The sequence below is a fragment of the Grampus griseus genome, assembly GCF_964374135.1.
Source record: "Grampus griseus genome assembly, chromosome: 16".
Classification (NCBI taxonomy): domain Eukaryota; kingdom Metazoa; phylum Chordata; class Mammalia; order Artiodactyla; family Delphinidae; genus Grampus; species Grampus griseus.
The window spans coordinates 50132775-50147714 of NC_139010.1; the positions used below are offsets into that span (position 1 = coordinate 50132775).

The 14940-nt window shown below is 39.7% G+C and overlaps 1 protein-coding gene across 3 annotated transcripts in view; it reads right to left on the reverse strand.

The window, feature by feature from the left end:
* The window catches only part of PANK1 (pantothenate kinase 1), a 111762-nt gene that overhangs the window by 96273 nt on the left and 549 nt on the right, over positions 1–14940 (reverse strand). Inside the window, exons 2-3 of one of the 3 annotated variants that reach the window (XM_082673326.1) lie at positions 14616–14640; positions 8939–9085 (exon numbers count right to left, since the gene is read on the reverse strand). The gene's annotated coding sequence lies outside the window, so the exon portion shown is untranslated. Of the gene's footprint in view, positions 1–8938; positions 9086–14615; positions 14745–14940 lie in introns of those variants that run through there. The other 2 variants (XM_082673327.1, XM_082673328.1) reach the window with 2 other exon arrangements.

The following is a 14940-nucleotide window of genomic DNA, read 5'->3' on the forward strand; positions in this document are numbered from 1 at the left end:
TTCATAATTTTTAAAGATTATACTCCATTTATAGTTATTATAAAATATTGGCTATAGTTCCTGTGCTGTACAATATATCCTTGTAGCTTATTTATTTTATACACAGTAGTTTGTATCTCTTACTCCTCTACCCCTGTCTTGTCCCTCTCCCCTTCCCTCTCCTCACTGGTAACCACTAGTTTTTTCCTTATATATGTGAGTCTGTTTCTTTTTTGTTATATTCACTAGTTTGTTTCATTTTTCAGATTCCACATATAAGTGATATAATACAGTATTTGTCTTTCTCTGTCTGACTTATTTCACTAACCTAATACCCTCTAGGCTCATCCACGTGGTTGCAAATGGCAAATTTTCATTCTTTTTTATGGCTGAGTAGTATTCCATTCCATCCGCACAGCACATCTTCTTTATCCATAATGATAGCTAGTATTTATTAAGAACCTATAATGGGCCAGGCATTCCTGGACTATAAATCTTGTCAATGGTTTTTCATCTGTTCTGCAGAGCTCTAAGATTCCATAGACTCTTAGAATCTTAGATTCCACAGAATCTTAGGGTTGGATTCCATTCCAACCCCAAGTTCCTGAGGGTCTCAGGAACTGCAGTGAAGAGCCAAAGGGAGACCAATGAGTTCACATGCAGGGCTGTTTCCTCTACTTCAACTAGATCAGTTTTGCTTTTACCTGTTTAATATGTTGATCCTCTACATGAGATCTTGTTTGAAAAGTAGTATGTCTCTTAAAAATGTTGGAAAACTTCTACAGAGATATTGGATCAATATGGCAATATTAACGAACACATGTTCAACCAGCCTTCCTCCCTGATCTAAACCCTAAAACTAACCTAAAAGATATATATATATATATATGTAGATATATAGATATTTGGAGGTCATGTTGATTTACAAGATGAATTGCTCTAAATGGATCAAAGTTTCTGCAGAAATTGCTGAAAGACAGAAAGTAGAACTGGGATAACACTGAAGGAGGGATCCACCGCCCAACACTGAAGAAGAGGGCACCTGTAAGTTGTGAGTCAGGTTTCAGTACTGCTCCAAGCTTGGAGAAAGTGAATACAGGGACGGGAGGCAGTCCCAAACGAACATTCAGTGTGATTTTGGTAGCATTACAGCAGTAGGAACAATCAGGCAGTTCTCCTTCTCCTTCCACCTGTGCTATGCAGCAAACAGCAAAGGCAATTCCAATGGGACTCCCAGGGCATTATAAGCAGGATAGTAACCAAGAGGTGTGTGTACCCCAAAAGAAAGTGGGAGTTCCCGTGCCCAGAAGACGAGCTACTGATCCACTCAGTCTGGTAGCATGTCCTGCCTCTCCCCTATAACCACAGGAAGCAGAAACATTGAACAGATAAGCACTCAGACATACAGGAAAGTCTAAGAGACAACTGAAAATGCAAACAGAAGGACAACCGAGAATCACCAAACATTTGAAGAAAAACAAAGAGGAGTCCCAGAAGGAAAGAATGGAGGGAACGGAGAAGAGGAAATATTCAAAAAACAACAGCATAAAACAGCTCATTGTCAATGACAGATATGACACCTCCAATGAAAGGCCCCATGGGTGCTTCTTAGAATGAATATAAAAACAAACAAACAAACAAACCCCAGATCACGTCTAGACACTTGATGGTAACATTTCAGAAAAGCTCCATTAGTAACTTGCTTTTCTGTTTCTAGTCAGTCTCCTAAAATTTGGTCACTTTATTGGACAAAGAAATTTTTTTGGTATTGTGTGCCAAGATGATTTGAGTCGGCATATTTTTTAGCAAAGGAACCTGATACTCTTGGTTGACTGACACAGCCAGTAGTTGAGCCCCATGCTGGATAGTGTGAAGATGTGGCAAGAAGAGGCCGGATAGGCTAAATTTATAGTCATTGAATATAGATGTTTCTTTTTGTCCCAAATGATCTGTTTGGTACTTAATCTGCCTAGTTACTTATTGCCCCACAATGAGTAATCAGAACAAATGAAATAAAACAACCCATTTCGGATCTGTCCCAAACACTCCTACAAATATCCCCTAAATATCCACTCATTTGAATGGTTTTTTTTTTTTTAACATCTCCACAAATTGTACATCCCAACTGTGCTCAGAATTATTGTTAATCAAGTTCAGAATTAAAAACGTATTTTAGACATTCTACTGAAATATTTCCTTCAACTTAGAAATAATTCATTAGAATTTTGAATGCCTTTTAAGTGTTTGTGGTTTGGGCCCTACATCATGTGTGATTTTATGAGTTCTTTTTGGAGAGCCAGCTTTTCTCCCTCATTCTTCTCATCCTCTCATCATATTTGTTCAGATCTTCATCGAACATCTAATATGAACTGAAGATGGTCGATTCAGTCCCAAGTCTTTCGTCTTTTTCCATTAGGTGCAAGAGCAGTCCTTAGGACTGAGGAGTTTACAAAAATGAGTAAAGCACAGTTCCTGTAAACCCAGAAGTGTTTAAAATCTAGTAAATAAATGTGAGAAATGTATAAAAGCCAATGAGGATTCTCTCCCTCAGGAGAGGAGAAGATCATATTTGTTATGATCTAGGCCATGCTCATGTTATTTTTCTACATGGGTCTCTCCTGTAAGATTGTAATAAGAACTACCATTTACTGGTACCTTCTGTACCCAAGAGAAGCTGGCGTTTGATGACCTAGACGGGTGGGATGGGGGGAGGAGTGGGAGGGAGGTCCAAGAGGGAGGGGGTTTATGTATACATAGAGCTGATTCACTTCGCTGTACAGCAGTAACTAACACAACACTGTAAAGCAACTATACTCCAATAACAAAAAAAAAAGAAAGAAAGAAGCATCAGACTCAGAAAGGTCCGTTGACCTCGTCCAGTGTCACAAACTTCTAAGTGACAGAGCCTGGAATTGACATGTCTACTTGACCATAAAGCCCTATTTATTTTTCCCCCAGCTTAAACATACTCTTTCCTCTGTCTTGAGCATACATTCTATGTTCCCACCTCTCCCTTTACTATGGTCCATTCTCCTACTTTAGAAAAGAAAGGCATACACTCACTTATCTGGAATCTTCTTATGGTGCATTGTCCCAAGATGTAAAAATCTCCTGGTTACCTAAGAAAGGGACAATTCAAATGACTGGGGAAGCCTCCTTGAATAATTAATCAAAGCACATAAAAAAACTGCCCCATGCCTGTCTTCCTTATACATATTTCTGATAAGAGCAAAATGTTGCTTTAGAACCAGGGTATTTGGGCTGATGTTGGGATATTCTGAATTAAATCAGAATGGGTAGTGGGGGTGACTGTACTTCTGCCCTTTTTGGACTGCAATCAAAGAATGCAATGTCCTTGAAAATTCTATGAGAGCAAAGCAAACACAGCTGAAAAAATTTTTTAAAGGAAAGCAATTCTTTTCAGATATTTCAAAAATACTCATCCTGGCACTTGTCATTAGCTAGAAAGGAAAGCACCTTCAAATAGCCTATGAACGGTGGTGGTAGCGATGCCGATTATTTTTCAGTGTAACTGGATTTTTTTAGGAATACTAACTTTTTAAAGATACTGATTAACACCCACAGGTAAGATTTTTACAAGATTTTTCTCAGATTAGTTGTATATCATCCAATAAGGGAGCTAAACCCTATTTCATCAAATCTAGATCATGAGATATTTATTCTGATTATAGTACACTCCCATTTTATTTCATCTTCTGAATTATTTACTTTTTACTATCTCCTAATAACAACACGTGAATTTGCTAGCTGCTGGACCAATTAGTTATTAGCTATGTGACAGGGATGGGCTATGTGCTCATCAGCTGGGCTGCTTCTTCCTGAGTGTGCAGGAAAACCACATTTCCCTTTCTCCCCTGCAGTTAGATTGAGGCCACATGCCTGGGTTCCTATCACAGGAACATGAGCAGAAGTAATGGACACCACTTTCCAGGCCTCGTTATAAACTCCCCCAGCACCATTATTCAAGCTCTCTTTCCCTTCTTCTGGGCCCATGGAGTTCAATATTGCAGATTACCAGATGAAAGGAAACAAGCTGCTATTTTAAAGACAGCTGCCCCGGAGTCACCCTACTTTCACTGGGGCTATGAAATGAATGACAAATAAAACAGTGTGGGGCTTCCCTGGTGGTGCAGTGGTTAAGAATCCGCCTGCCAGTACAGGGGACACGGGTTCGAGCCCTGGTCCAGGAAGATCCCACATGCCACAGAGCAACTAAGCCCGTGCTCCACAACTACTGAGCCTGCGCTCTAGAGCACGCGACCACAACTACTGAGCCCGCGTGCCACAACTACTGAAGCCCGTGTGCCTAGAGCCCATGCTCTGCAACAAGAGAAGCCACCACAATGAGAAGCCCGTGCACCGCAGTGAAGGGTAGCCCCCGCTCGCCGTAACTAGAGAAAGCATGCGAGCAGCAGCAAAAATAAAATAAATAAATTTATTTAAAAAAAAATTAAGAAAGAAAAACAGTGTGGAGTTATCTTTTTTTTACAGCGGCTAGCTTTAATTACCCTGATTAATATAAACAGTGTATACTTTTATTAAGCATTTCAGATTTTGAATCATGTATTGTACATTTCCTAAAGAATATCATACCTGCTCTCATAGGTCTTGATTCATATATAACTTCTACTCTTAGCTGGGTACTACATTGTATTACTGCAATTAAGTAATGAAAAATGTATTACTTTGTTTCAATGAACTAATGTAAAATTAATTATATGAGAGTTGTATCATTTTAATCTTGATTGCTTTTAGAAATATATTGTACAGCATGGATTCTATAACTTACTTCTCAGTGTTTTTGATACTATTCCTTAAAAGAAATATTAACACATCTGAACTGAAAAATAAAATAAGACTTTTTTTGACAGAAAATAAGTCGGATTTTAGTGAGTAGCTTGCAAATGAGGACTGGCATTGTCAATTAGGTCATATGGCTTTGTCATTTGTGGTCTGGTTGACCACAGGATAGGACCACTTTCCACGCATTCAATGAAGGAAAGCTTTAAGTTTTGACACAACTATATTTAAAACATGTGATAAGTTTGTAAAAAATACTGTATAAATGTATAAATTTGCAGGTCCCTTTACTGTATAAACGTATAAATTTGCAGGCCCCTTTACGTCTCTAATATTCTATAACTCTGTGACTAAAGACTCAGAAATATTCTTTTAGATGACTGAAAACAAAAGTATCCAAATACGCATTTCCTCTTTCTCCCCTTTCTCGTTTCCCTTCTTCCCCCCAATATCATTAAGGCTCTGTTGGCAAAGAGCAAAGATTGTATGTTTTGAGGGATTTACTAAAATTGGTCTCATTATGTATCAATTAATTACAGTAATTCATTGGCTTCCCTCAACCAAAAGATAATCAAACTATTCATGACATCATTATTCTCTCAGTAATTGAAATCTGAAAAGCATATAATAAAGATAATCTTTTCTAAAATAAAAAGATGACATTGGCACGATCCTGCTTCCTCCTTCTGAGGAAGCTAGAATCTTGAAATAGCTCATCAGAAACAGAAGTCTTTAGAATACAAAAGTTGACCAGAAAGGCTATAATTGTTGTTAAAAAATATGTATGTGAGGTCCACTAGCACTGCCTTGTGCTATTTATAAAACAATGCAAGATATGATGTATAAATAGTACTATTTTGGTTTTAAATATTTCCATTTTGGTAACAGAATGTTGTGGTTTTTCATACTTGCAGTGAGAAAAGGTCCTGAAATATTAATGCTGTGTTTTTCTTTCTTGCCCCACACTTCCGTGTAGTTACATGTATCCATGTTGACTTGTGGACAACTGAGATTGTTAGATCATGGATTCAAAGAGAAAGAGACATTTAATATTCAATTGACTGACTTCCACAAAAGGGCAGAGTGGGGAGGGAGCCCATGTGAGATGGTTGCTGACCAACCCTGGAGAGCTATGTGGAAGGGAGGCCAGTGACTGCAGCCCATCCCCACCATTCAAGTGAGCATGCCTCTTTGTGTAGAAGAGCCACAGGTGCTACTGTCATCACTGTCAGGTCATCACAGCACCTGCGCTCGGCCTCTTAGCTCATCCAGGTGAAGGATGTCCACCTGTGTCCTACGACTTTGGTAGCCGCCCACGTGAACTGCTGTCTGTTAATTTTACCCTTGTTAACAGGACACAAAACATCTTTTCAAAATAGTGTGAGATCCTTCACCACCAGAGGACATCGAAAATGAAGAAGAAAGAGAAGCCACAGTTTTGGCACTTGGAAGAGTCTGGACTGGGAAACCCACCTCTGGTGTATGTGTGTGTGTATATATATTTACATGTATATATTTATACTGGAGAAGTATTAGGGTCTTAAGACTAAATGAGATGGCATATAGGAAAATGCACAGTACTAATTCATCTATACATCCAATTAATAAAATTTTATTGAATACCTAATGAATATTTATTGAGCACCTACTATGTGCCATGCACTGTCCTAGGTACTAGGGACATAGTAAACAAGATGGATGAGGTCTCTGTCTCATAAGCTTGCACTGTGGTGGGGGAAGACATAGTGTAAACAGATAAATAAGGTAATTTCAGTTATTGTAAGTGTCAGGAAGAAAGTAAAGGAGGCCAACTGGATTGAAAGTGACTGGTTGGAGGGTGAAGGGAGCAACTGCAGGGAAGGTGGGCAAAGACAGCCTCTTTGGGGAGGGTAACATTGAATAATGAGGTGGACTTAGTCATGCAGAGACATTTGGAAGGAACAGATAGAGGGAACATAAAGTGCAGAAGCTCTCAGGCACATAGTAGTTTAGCATATTTTAGAAAGATGGCAAAAGATGCAACCTCTGCAGACTCAGGAGTGGGGAGCCTCCTTCACTAAGATGATGGGGTCTTACAGCTGACACAGAGTAAGTGCTTAATAAAGAAATGTGTCTTTGCTCTGACACATTACATTAGAAAATGTTTACTACAAATTTTAAAAAAGTTTATAACGAAAAGCTTCCTCTCCCCACAACTCCAGCCCTGCTTCCCAGAAGCAATCACCCTTATAATTTACTTTTGGTTCTTTTGACATATCTTTGAATATAGCATGCTCCTAATGTTATCTCTTCATGTATCAATTATAGATATTATCTATTTACTTCCTACAATGACAGAGAAGCATTTAGCCAAGAGAATTATGGTTATTTTTCTGCCTCTACTGGTTACCTTTGCACCTATAAATAATAAACTTCTATGTCTTGTCCTTCACATCTTGACTCCCAGATCATGAGACTGAGATATTATAGACCTAATTCTTTCTGCTGCTTCTCTTCCTCCACTTTTCCCTCCATGTCTCTGCTGGGCACAGCCTCCTATGCCCTATAAACTCTAGTAGTTCAACTCTTTTTAGCAGTTATACAAGGCTCTTCATGCTCTAGGTCCCACCTACCTTTTTCATCTCCTGACATTATCCACTTTCGCTATACTCACAGTTTTACAGAACTATGTACTTACAGTTTTTGTAAACTTTTGTGTGCTCTTGTCTTTTTTCTCATTGCCTCATATGTTTTCATTGCCGGGAAGGGCTTCCCTCTGCAATTCACTGGCAAATCCCATTCATTCATTTTAGCCTACATGCCACTTTATGAGATCTTCCTTGCTGGATGCCATTTATTAATTAAATACAAAAAATATTTATCCAATGGCTGTTATATGCAAGGCACTGTTCTAGGTGTCAGGGCTACAGTGGTCCTAGACAGACATTCATGAGCTTGCATTCCAGTGACTTAATAAGCAGACGATGAAAATAACCACCATAATGAAACACACGATGCGTCAGGACTTTACTAAATAACTCACAAATGCTATTTTAATCCTCACACCTTTATGGGACTTTAAGAAGTTAAATATCTTTCCTGAGGTCACTTCCTGTAAGTGGCTGAGCTTATATTCAAATTCAGATCTGCCTAACTTCAGAGGTGTCACTCTTAAATCATACTCATTCTGCAGCTATTACTCCTTGTACACTTCTACCATAACATTTGTCATACTGTTTTGAAATTGTGCATTTCGTTCCCTATATAAACCACAGGACATAAAAGAATTATTTGTGTCACTATTTTTCCAATTTTCTCAGGATGGTACAGAAGTAATACCGTTCTAGACACAGGAGTGAAATTAATGCATTACATACAGTGGGTGCCTTAGGGATTAACTCTTGAAATCTCAGACTGAGAAAGGCTTGCTCTAAACTGAAGACGTCTTAAGGGTAGAGATACCTGCTGCATAATGGGTGCTCGATAAATGTTCATTGAACCTGTTATTCAAATCTTTGTAATCAATACATATCGAGTTTTGGGATTGTAAAACTGTTTGTCCTGCGTTTGAAGGTGGCTTTGCAGCAGGAGCTAGGCACTCAGTCTTTTTAATAGAATTCCAAGGGTGTTCAGTCCAAACTTTAAGAGGCAGTAGAATGCAGTGGTTAATTGCACAGACTCTACAGCCAAACTACCCAGATTCCAATTCCAATTCCATTGTTTACTGTTTATACAACAAATTATTATTTAACATGTGCCAGCCACTTTTATAAGTACTTTACAAACATTACCTGAACTAAACCTAACACCTCCACGTAGCAGATACCTTTACTACTCCTCAATAGTGCCATGTCTCAGTTTTCTCCTCAGTTAAATGCAGGATACTAATAACAAAATATAGGGTATGTAGGATTGAATGAGTGTAAAGTGCTTAGAATAGCATCTGGCACATAAAAAGTTAGCTATTACTACCAGTAGACGCTGTGACCATCGGCTTGACGTAACTTAACAATTTTTTCATCTTATGCTAATGTTCACTTCAAGAGAATTATTTGGAATGGGGACTGAATCTTAAGCATCTCCCAGTCAAGCTGGCTCTATGTTTCTAAGGGAAAACCCAGTGTCTGGTGCTGAAATGGAAAACGTAGGAAAAAAGTACCTCTGAAATCCGTCCAGTCTTCTGCATCTGCTCAGGCATCTCCCAAGTCCACATTATTGTCACCTCTTGCTGGGATGCCTGCAATAGCCTCCTAGCTGGTTCAATGGCATTCTCCTTGGTTGCCTCTATTCTCTGCTCCAGATTAACCTTTTCAAAACACAGAGGCAAATCGTATTGTATGGTGCTCACGCTTACAGCAGTCCATTGATTTCTCATTGTTCTTAGAATAAGGACACAAATCAGTAACTGAGCTAAGTCTTGTGGGATCTAGCCTTGGCCCATCCCTCTCCGTGGTATCTACCCACCCCAGGCACATCAGCCTTCGTTCATTGTTCAGCAAATATTTATTTGATCACCATGTATTTATGGAGTCATTGAGGATACATCAGTGACAGAGAGAAACACAGTTTTTGTACTCATAGAACTTACCTTTAGGAGGTGGGAGAACAACAATGGCAACAAAAAACAGACATATAATAATTATTATAAAAAATATAATAATTGCTGGTTGTAAAAAGCAGGAAAATGGAATCGAGCCCGCAAATAAAAAGAGGGTCATTTTAGATAAGATGGACAGAAAATCTTCTCTAAGCAGGTAACATTATATAGATGAGATGTAAAGGAGGAAGAGAAGTGAGCCACATGATGAATGGGGAGGAGAGAATTCAGGTGGACAGAACCCATGCAAAGTTCACATATGCTGGAAACAGCTGGTGTGTTTGCGGTACCCAGAGTAGATCAACTCACTGCACAAAGGTAAGAAAGTGGGGAGTGAGATTGGCTGGCGCCTGGTCCTGTGGGGCCTGGTAGGCCATTGTAAAGAATCAGGAAGTTTTTTCCCTCTTCTTTTTATTTTAGAAAAGCTCCAAGCTGTTTTGAAAAGTTGAAAGAGTGGCACAATGTACATCGTTATACCCTTTATTTAGATCCACAAATTATTAACATTTTGCCACATTTGCTTTTTTGGTTCTATTTTCTCTGTTCTTTTGTTCTCCCTAACATCTTTCTATTTTGTTTTTGTTTTATTTTTTCCCCAAATCTTCTGAAGGTAAGTAGTTGCAGACACTGTGACACTTTGCTGCTAAATACTGAAGCAAACATATTCCCAAAACAAAGACATGCTTCTACATAGTCACAAATTATCACACGTCCAAAATTTAATACTGATTCAGTATCATCTACGTTGTGGTCCATATTTGTATTTCCACAATTGTCCACAAATTGTTTTTTGCAGTTACTTTTTAAAAGATCTATGAACCAATCAAGATTCATGAATTTCATTTAGCAACACCTCTCTCCTGACTAAAGCAATCCACCACCTTTTGATTTTCTCTTTCCCAAACACTGACATTTTTGAAGAGCCTGGGTCTGTTGTCTTGTAAGATGCTCTACCTTCTGATTGTTTCCTCATGATTAGATTCAGGTTAAACATTGCTGGCACAAATAGTACCAGGTGATAGACAGTCCCATTACTGGTGATGTTGTTTCCTCACTTGATTAAGGTATGTCTCATAAATAAATCTCTACATTGTAAAGTTACCTTTTCCCCTAATTAAGAGTTAATCTCTAGGGTGATTCTTTGAGATAGTGTTAATATCCTGCTCCCCAACAACCTTTTAGCCAATGGTTTAGCATCCTTTATCCATTGTTTTAGTATTCTTTGATAAGCTTTATCTATGTCAATTTTTACAATGGGAGTTGCAATATGGGGAATATTTTATTATTCTTTTTGCATTCATTAACTGGCATTCTTGTGTAAAGAAGAGCTTTTCATTGTTAGTCCTTTTCTCCCCCATCCACCCCGCTAACGAAGAGGACTTAAAAAATTAAACCTGGGCTTCCCTGGTGGCACAGTGGTTGAGAGTCCGCCTGCCGATGCAGGGGACACGGGTTCGTGCCCCGGTCCGGGAAGATCCCACATGCCGCGGAGTGGCTGGGCCCGTGAGCCATGGCCGCTGAGCCTGCGTGTCCGGAGCCTGTGCTCCGCAACAGGAGAGGCCACAACAGTGAGAGGCCCATGTACCGCAAAAAAAAAAAAAAAAAAAAAAAAATTAAACCTGTTTTAATCTATTACCATCATTATTCTTATTCTTTTTGAGGTTCAAATTGTTCCAAGCATGGTTAGTGGAAGCCGCTTTAGGCCAGATCCAGTGTCCTTTTGGAATGACCCTATTAATCTCTAAGGACTTCTTTGCTTTCTGACAAGAATGTTCTAGGCTCATTTTATAATTTCCCTGCTCCAGTCCTGGAATCAGCCTTTTCTCCAAGGAGTACTGGTTCCTTTTAGTGATAAGTGGTATTTAGAAACCATTTGTGTGGCTTGGTCCCAGGGGTGCTCATTGTTACTGGGGTGCCAGGGCTTCCAGACCTTCAGGCCCTCTCAGTGGACCCAATTTAGATAAAATAATAATAATGTCATTCTACTACCAACTCAAATCTATCATCCTGGGGTTCTTCCTTACTTTCTATCATACCATATTTGTTATTTCCCTTCTCCCACAGTGAGAACCCTGGTACCAAACAACATGAATATATTTACTCCTTTGCTTTTTCCTATAACACATGTATAATAGATTCAAGATTACTAAACCAATACCACTTTAAACATCAAACCTACTAAACCAAGTTATTGATGTCTTTACATTTCTTTTGCTCTTACATTGGATCCCACAACTCCTAACTCCAGTATATAGAGTACTACGCTCAAGTTAATTGAAGAAGTTCTTTTTCTCTGTGTGGCTATGCTGACAATTTGATATACAGGTAAGTTCATCTCTTTCTCCGTGTTAAATTTTAGGGCTTGCTTTTATTTCCATTGTTTTAGATTTACTTTTTTGAAAAGGCAAAACTCTTTTTTTTTAATTTATTTTATTTATTTTTGACTGCATTGGGTCTTCGTTGTTGCACGTGGGCTTTCTCTAGTTGTGGTGAGCAGGTGCTACTCTTCGTTGCAGTGCTTGGGCTTCTCACTGCAGTGGCTTCTCTTGTTTTGGAGCACAGGGTCTAGGCACACGGGCTTCAGTAGTTGTGGCACATGTGCTCAGTAGTTGTGGCTTGTGGGCTCTAGAGAGCAGGCTCAGTAGTTGTGGTGCATGAGCTTAGCTGCTTTGTGGCATGTGGGATCTTCCCGGACCAGGGATCGAACCCATGTCCCCTGCATTGGCAGGTGGATTCTTAACCACCACGCCACCAGGGAAGTCCTCTTTTTTTAAAAAAGAAGTTTATTCAGAGAGCCACACTCCTATCACTAATCCCTGCAAAATATTCCCATCTCCTATAGATAACCATTTTCAACTAATTTTCTGTTTTATAGTTTTTGTATTTCTATCTTCAAAAATAGGCCAAAAATGGGTGTGTGGTATACATACATATAAGTATGTAGACTCTCATTTCTCCTTCTTGCTTACACAAAAGTTAGCATACTTTGTATATTCTTTTGCACTTTTTCTTCACTGAACCATATAAATATTATTTTATTCTAAAAATGCATTGAAGGGCTTTAAGCTAGGGACTGACATGATCATTTCCATTTTAAGATTGGTTTCGTTGCCCTATAAAGAATGGAGAACAGGACCTGAAGCAGGTAGACAGATGGGAGGCTGCAGTGGTCGGAGCAATGAAAAGGGAAAGGAGTATTTATTTCACTTATAACACAAACGTACAACAGATACACTTATGAGCTGGATGAGAGTGGTGGGGAAAAAGGAGGACTCAAAAATGATTCTTTCTCATGAGTAACTGGGTAGATACATGGTGGTGTTGTTTACAGAGACAGAGATTTGGGAGGAGAGGCTTTAAGTTTTGGAATGAAAAATCAAGGTCCCATACTGAATATGTTAAGTTATACATCCAAGTGGAGATGATAAGTGGATAATGAGATATCTGCTTTTGGTTGAAGTTCAGAGGAGAGGTCTGGGGAGGATAAGGAATTTAGGAGTTATCAGTATAAAGATATTTAAATCCATGGGAGTTGATGAGTTTGCCAAGAGGAATACTGTAGAGGAGAGAAAAAGGTGGGGGAGAGGGGAAGCTCAAAACCAAGCTCTGAGGATTCCCATAATTTAGAGTTTAGGCAGAAGAGACAGAAAAGAAGACTAAGCTGGGCAGCTGGTAAGGTTAAGAGTAAACAAGGAGAGAATGACCTTTTGCTGACCCAGAGGCCAAGTGAAGTTTCAAGGCTGAAACATTTAACTGTGTGGATAAAACAAACTGTGTGGAATGCTTCTGGGAGCTAGAATAAAATAAGACAGAGAATCCATTGGATTTTGTATAGTATTTATCCTGCCCCTGTGCCTGGTATTACAGTCCTTATGCCTGGAGTGCTTACTCGTCTCTTTTTTTTTTTTTTTTTTTTGCGGTACGCGGGCCTCTCACTGCTGTGGCCTCTACCGCTGCGGAGCACAGGCTCCGGACGCGCAGGCTCAGCGGCCATGGCTCACGGGACCAGCCGCTCCGCGGCATGTGGGATCCTCCCGGACCGGGGAATGAACCCGCGTCTCCAGCATCGGCAGGCGTACTCTCAACCACTGCGCCACCAGGGAAGCCCTCCTCTCTTTTTTAAACCTAGTTAACGCCGAATGACCCTTGGAGATCCAGATCAAACATTATTTGCTCAGGTTCCCCTGTGACATAGTCTTTCAGCTCTAAACATTTCTTTCAAACCACTCAGTACAGTTGTAATTTCTCAATAATTTGTCTTTGCAATTTTTTCTCAATTATTAGAATATAAGCTCCTGGAGGGTTAGGGTCTGTTTTGCTAGCTCTCCTCCACTGTTTCAACTGACTCCTAGCCTAGTGTTTGGCACATAGAAGGTTTTCAATAAATATCTATTGAACATAAATAAATGTAGCACCTGGAGCTGGAAATCAGTAACAGCTAGTAAATCAATAAAGGCATTATGAGGTACGGCAGGAAGGGCAGATTTAGGGGTAGAAGTGCCTGAGGGAGAAATGGAGACTTTGACACAGCGGCCCCTAAAGACTTAAGTTCCAGCCGGAACAGTAAAGCACAGTTTTATTCTATCTTCCCTCCTTTCTTCCCTTTCACACCTACTTTCTCTGTTCATTTTTACTCCTGGTCCTGCATCCTCTTCTCTACTCCAAACTAGCTCACCACAAATATGATTTTTTTGTGGATAAAGAAGGCAAACTGAATAAGCAGGCAGTGGGAAGTTAGAGAAGGAAGGGGGAGGTTATGGGAAATATAAATATAGAATAAGAAAAGGAAGACAGTAAGCTCATCAAACCAGGTACTATTCTACAAATGCTACTAACCAAGTAAAAGAGTCAAAAATAAGATCACATGTGAGAGGGTGGGTCTTGAAGTCATTCAGCTGAGTTTAAAATCCCAGTTCCACCATTAATAGCTGTATGCCTTTGAGCAAATTACTTAATCATATGAACTCAGTTTCCTCGAAACCTATAAAAGGGGCATAATAACAGTACCTACCTCACAGGGTTGTTCTCAGGATCAGTACGACAATCAGTTTTAAAAGTTTAGCACCATGACTGGCCAAGGTAAATGCTCAATTAACGTTAGCAGTTACTTTTCTTTAAAATGAAGTACAGCAGGGAGAGATGGCCTAAGTAGTAAATACTTGTCATATGACTGTAATAACACCGCATCAAAAGAAGAGGATCACTTTAAAAGAAGCAGATAAGATGTACTGGCACTTACATTTCGGGCACAGCAAAGACCTTGCCTATGCATGGAAGATAGAATGTCACAGTACAGCGCCTCACGCCGGTAGTTGCATTATATTTTCAGAATGGCAAAAACAAAAAGAGAAAGAATGCTTTTGAAAATCTTTTCTGGGAAAAATGTATCTCGTCCACGAGGGCCGCTGTGGACGACAGGTAGGATCATGCAGCGAAGGAAGTGACCCTCGGAGTGCGGGCAGCGCTCATTCTAAGTGACTCTCCCGATGCGGAGCCTATTCCGGCCCGCAAGGACAAGGCCTGCCATTCGTTGGCTGGTCCCTAGTGTAGTCGCGGGGCTAAGT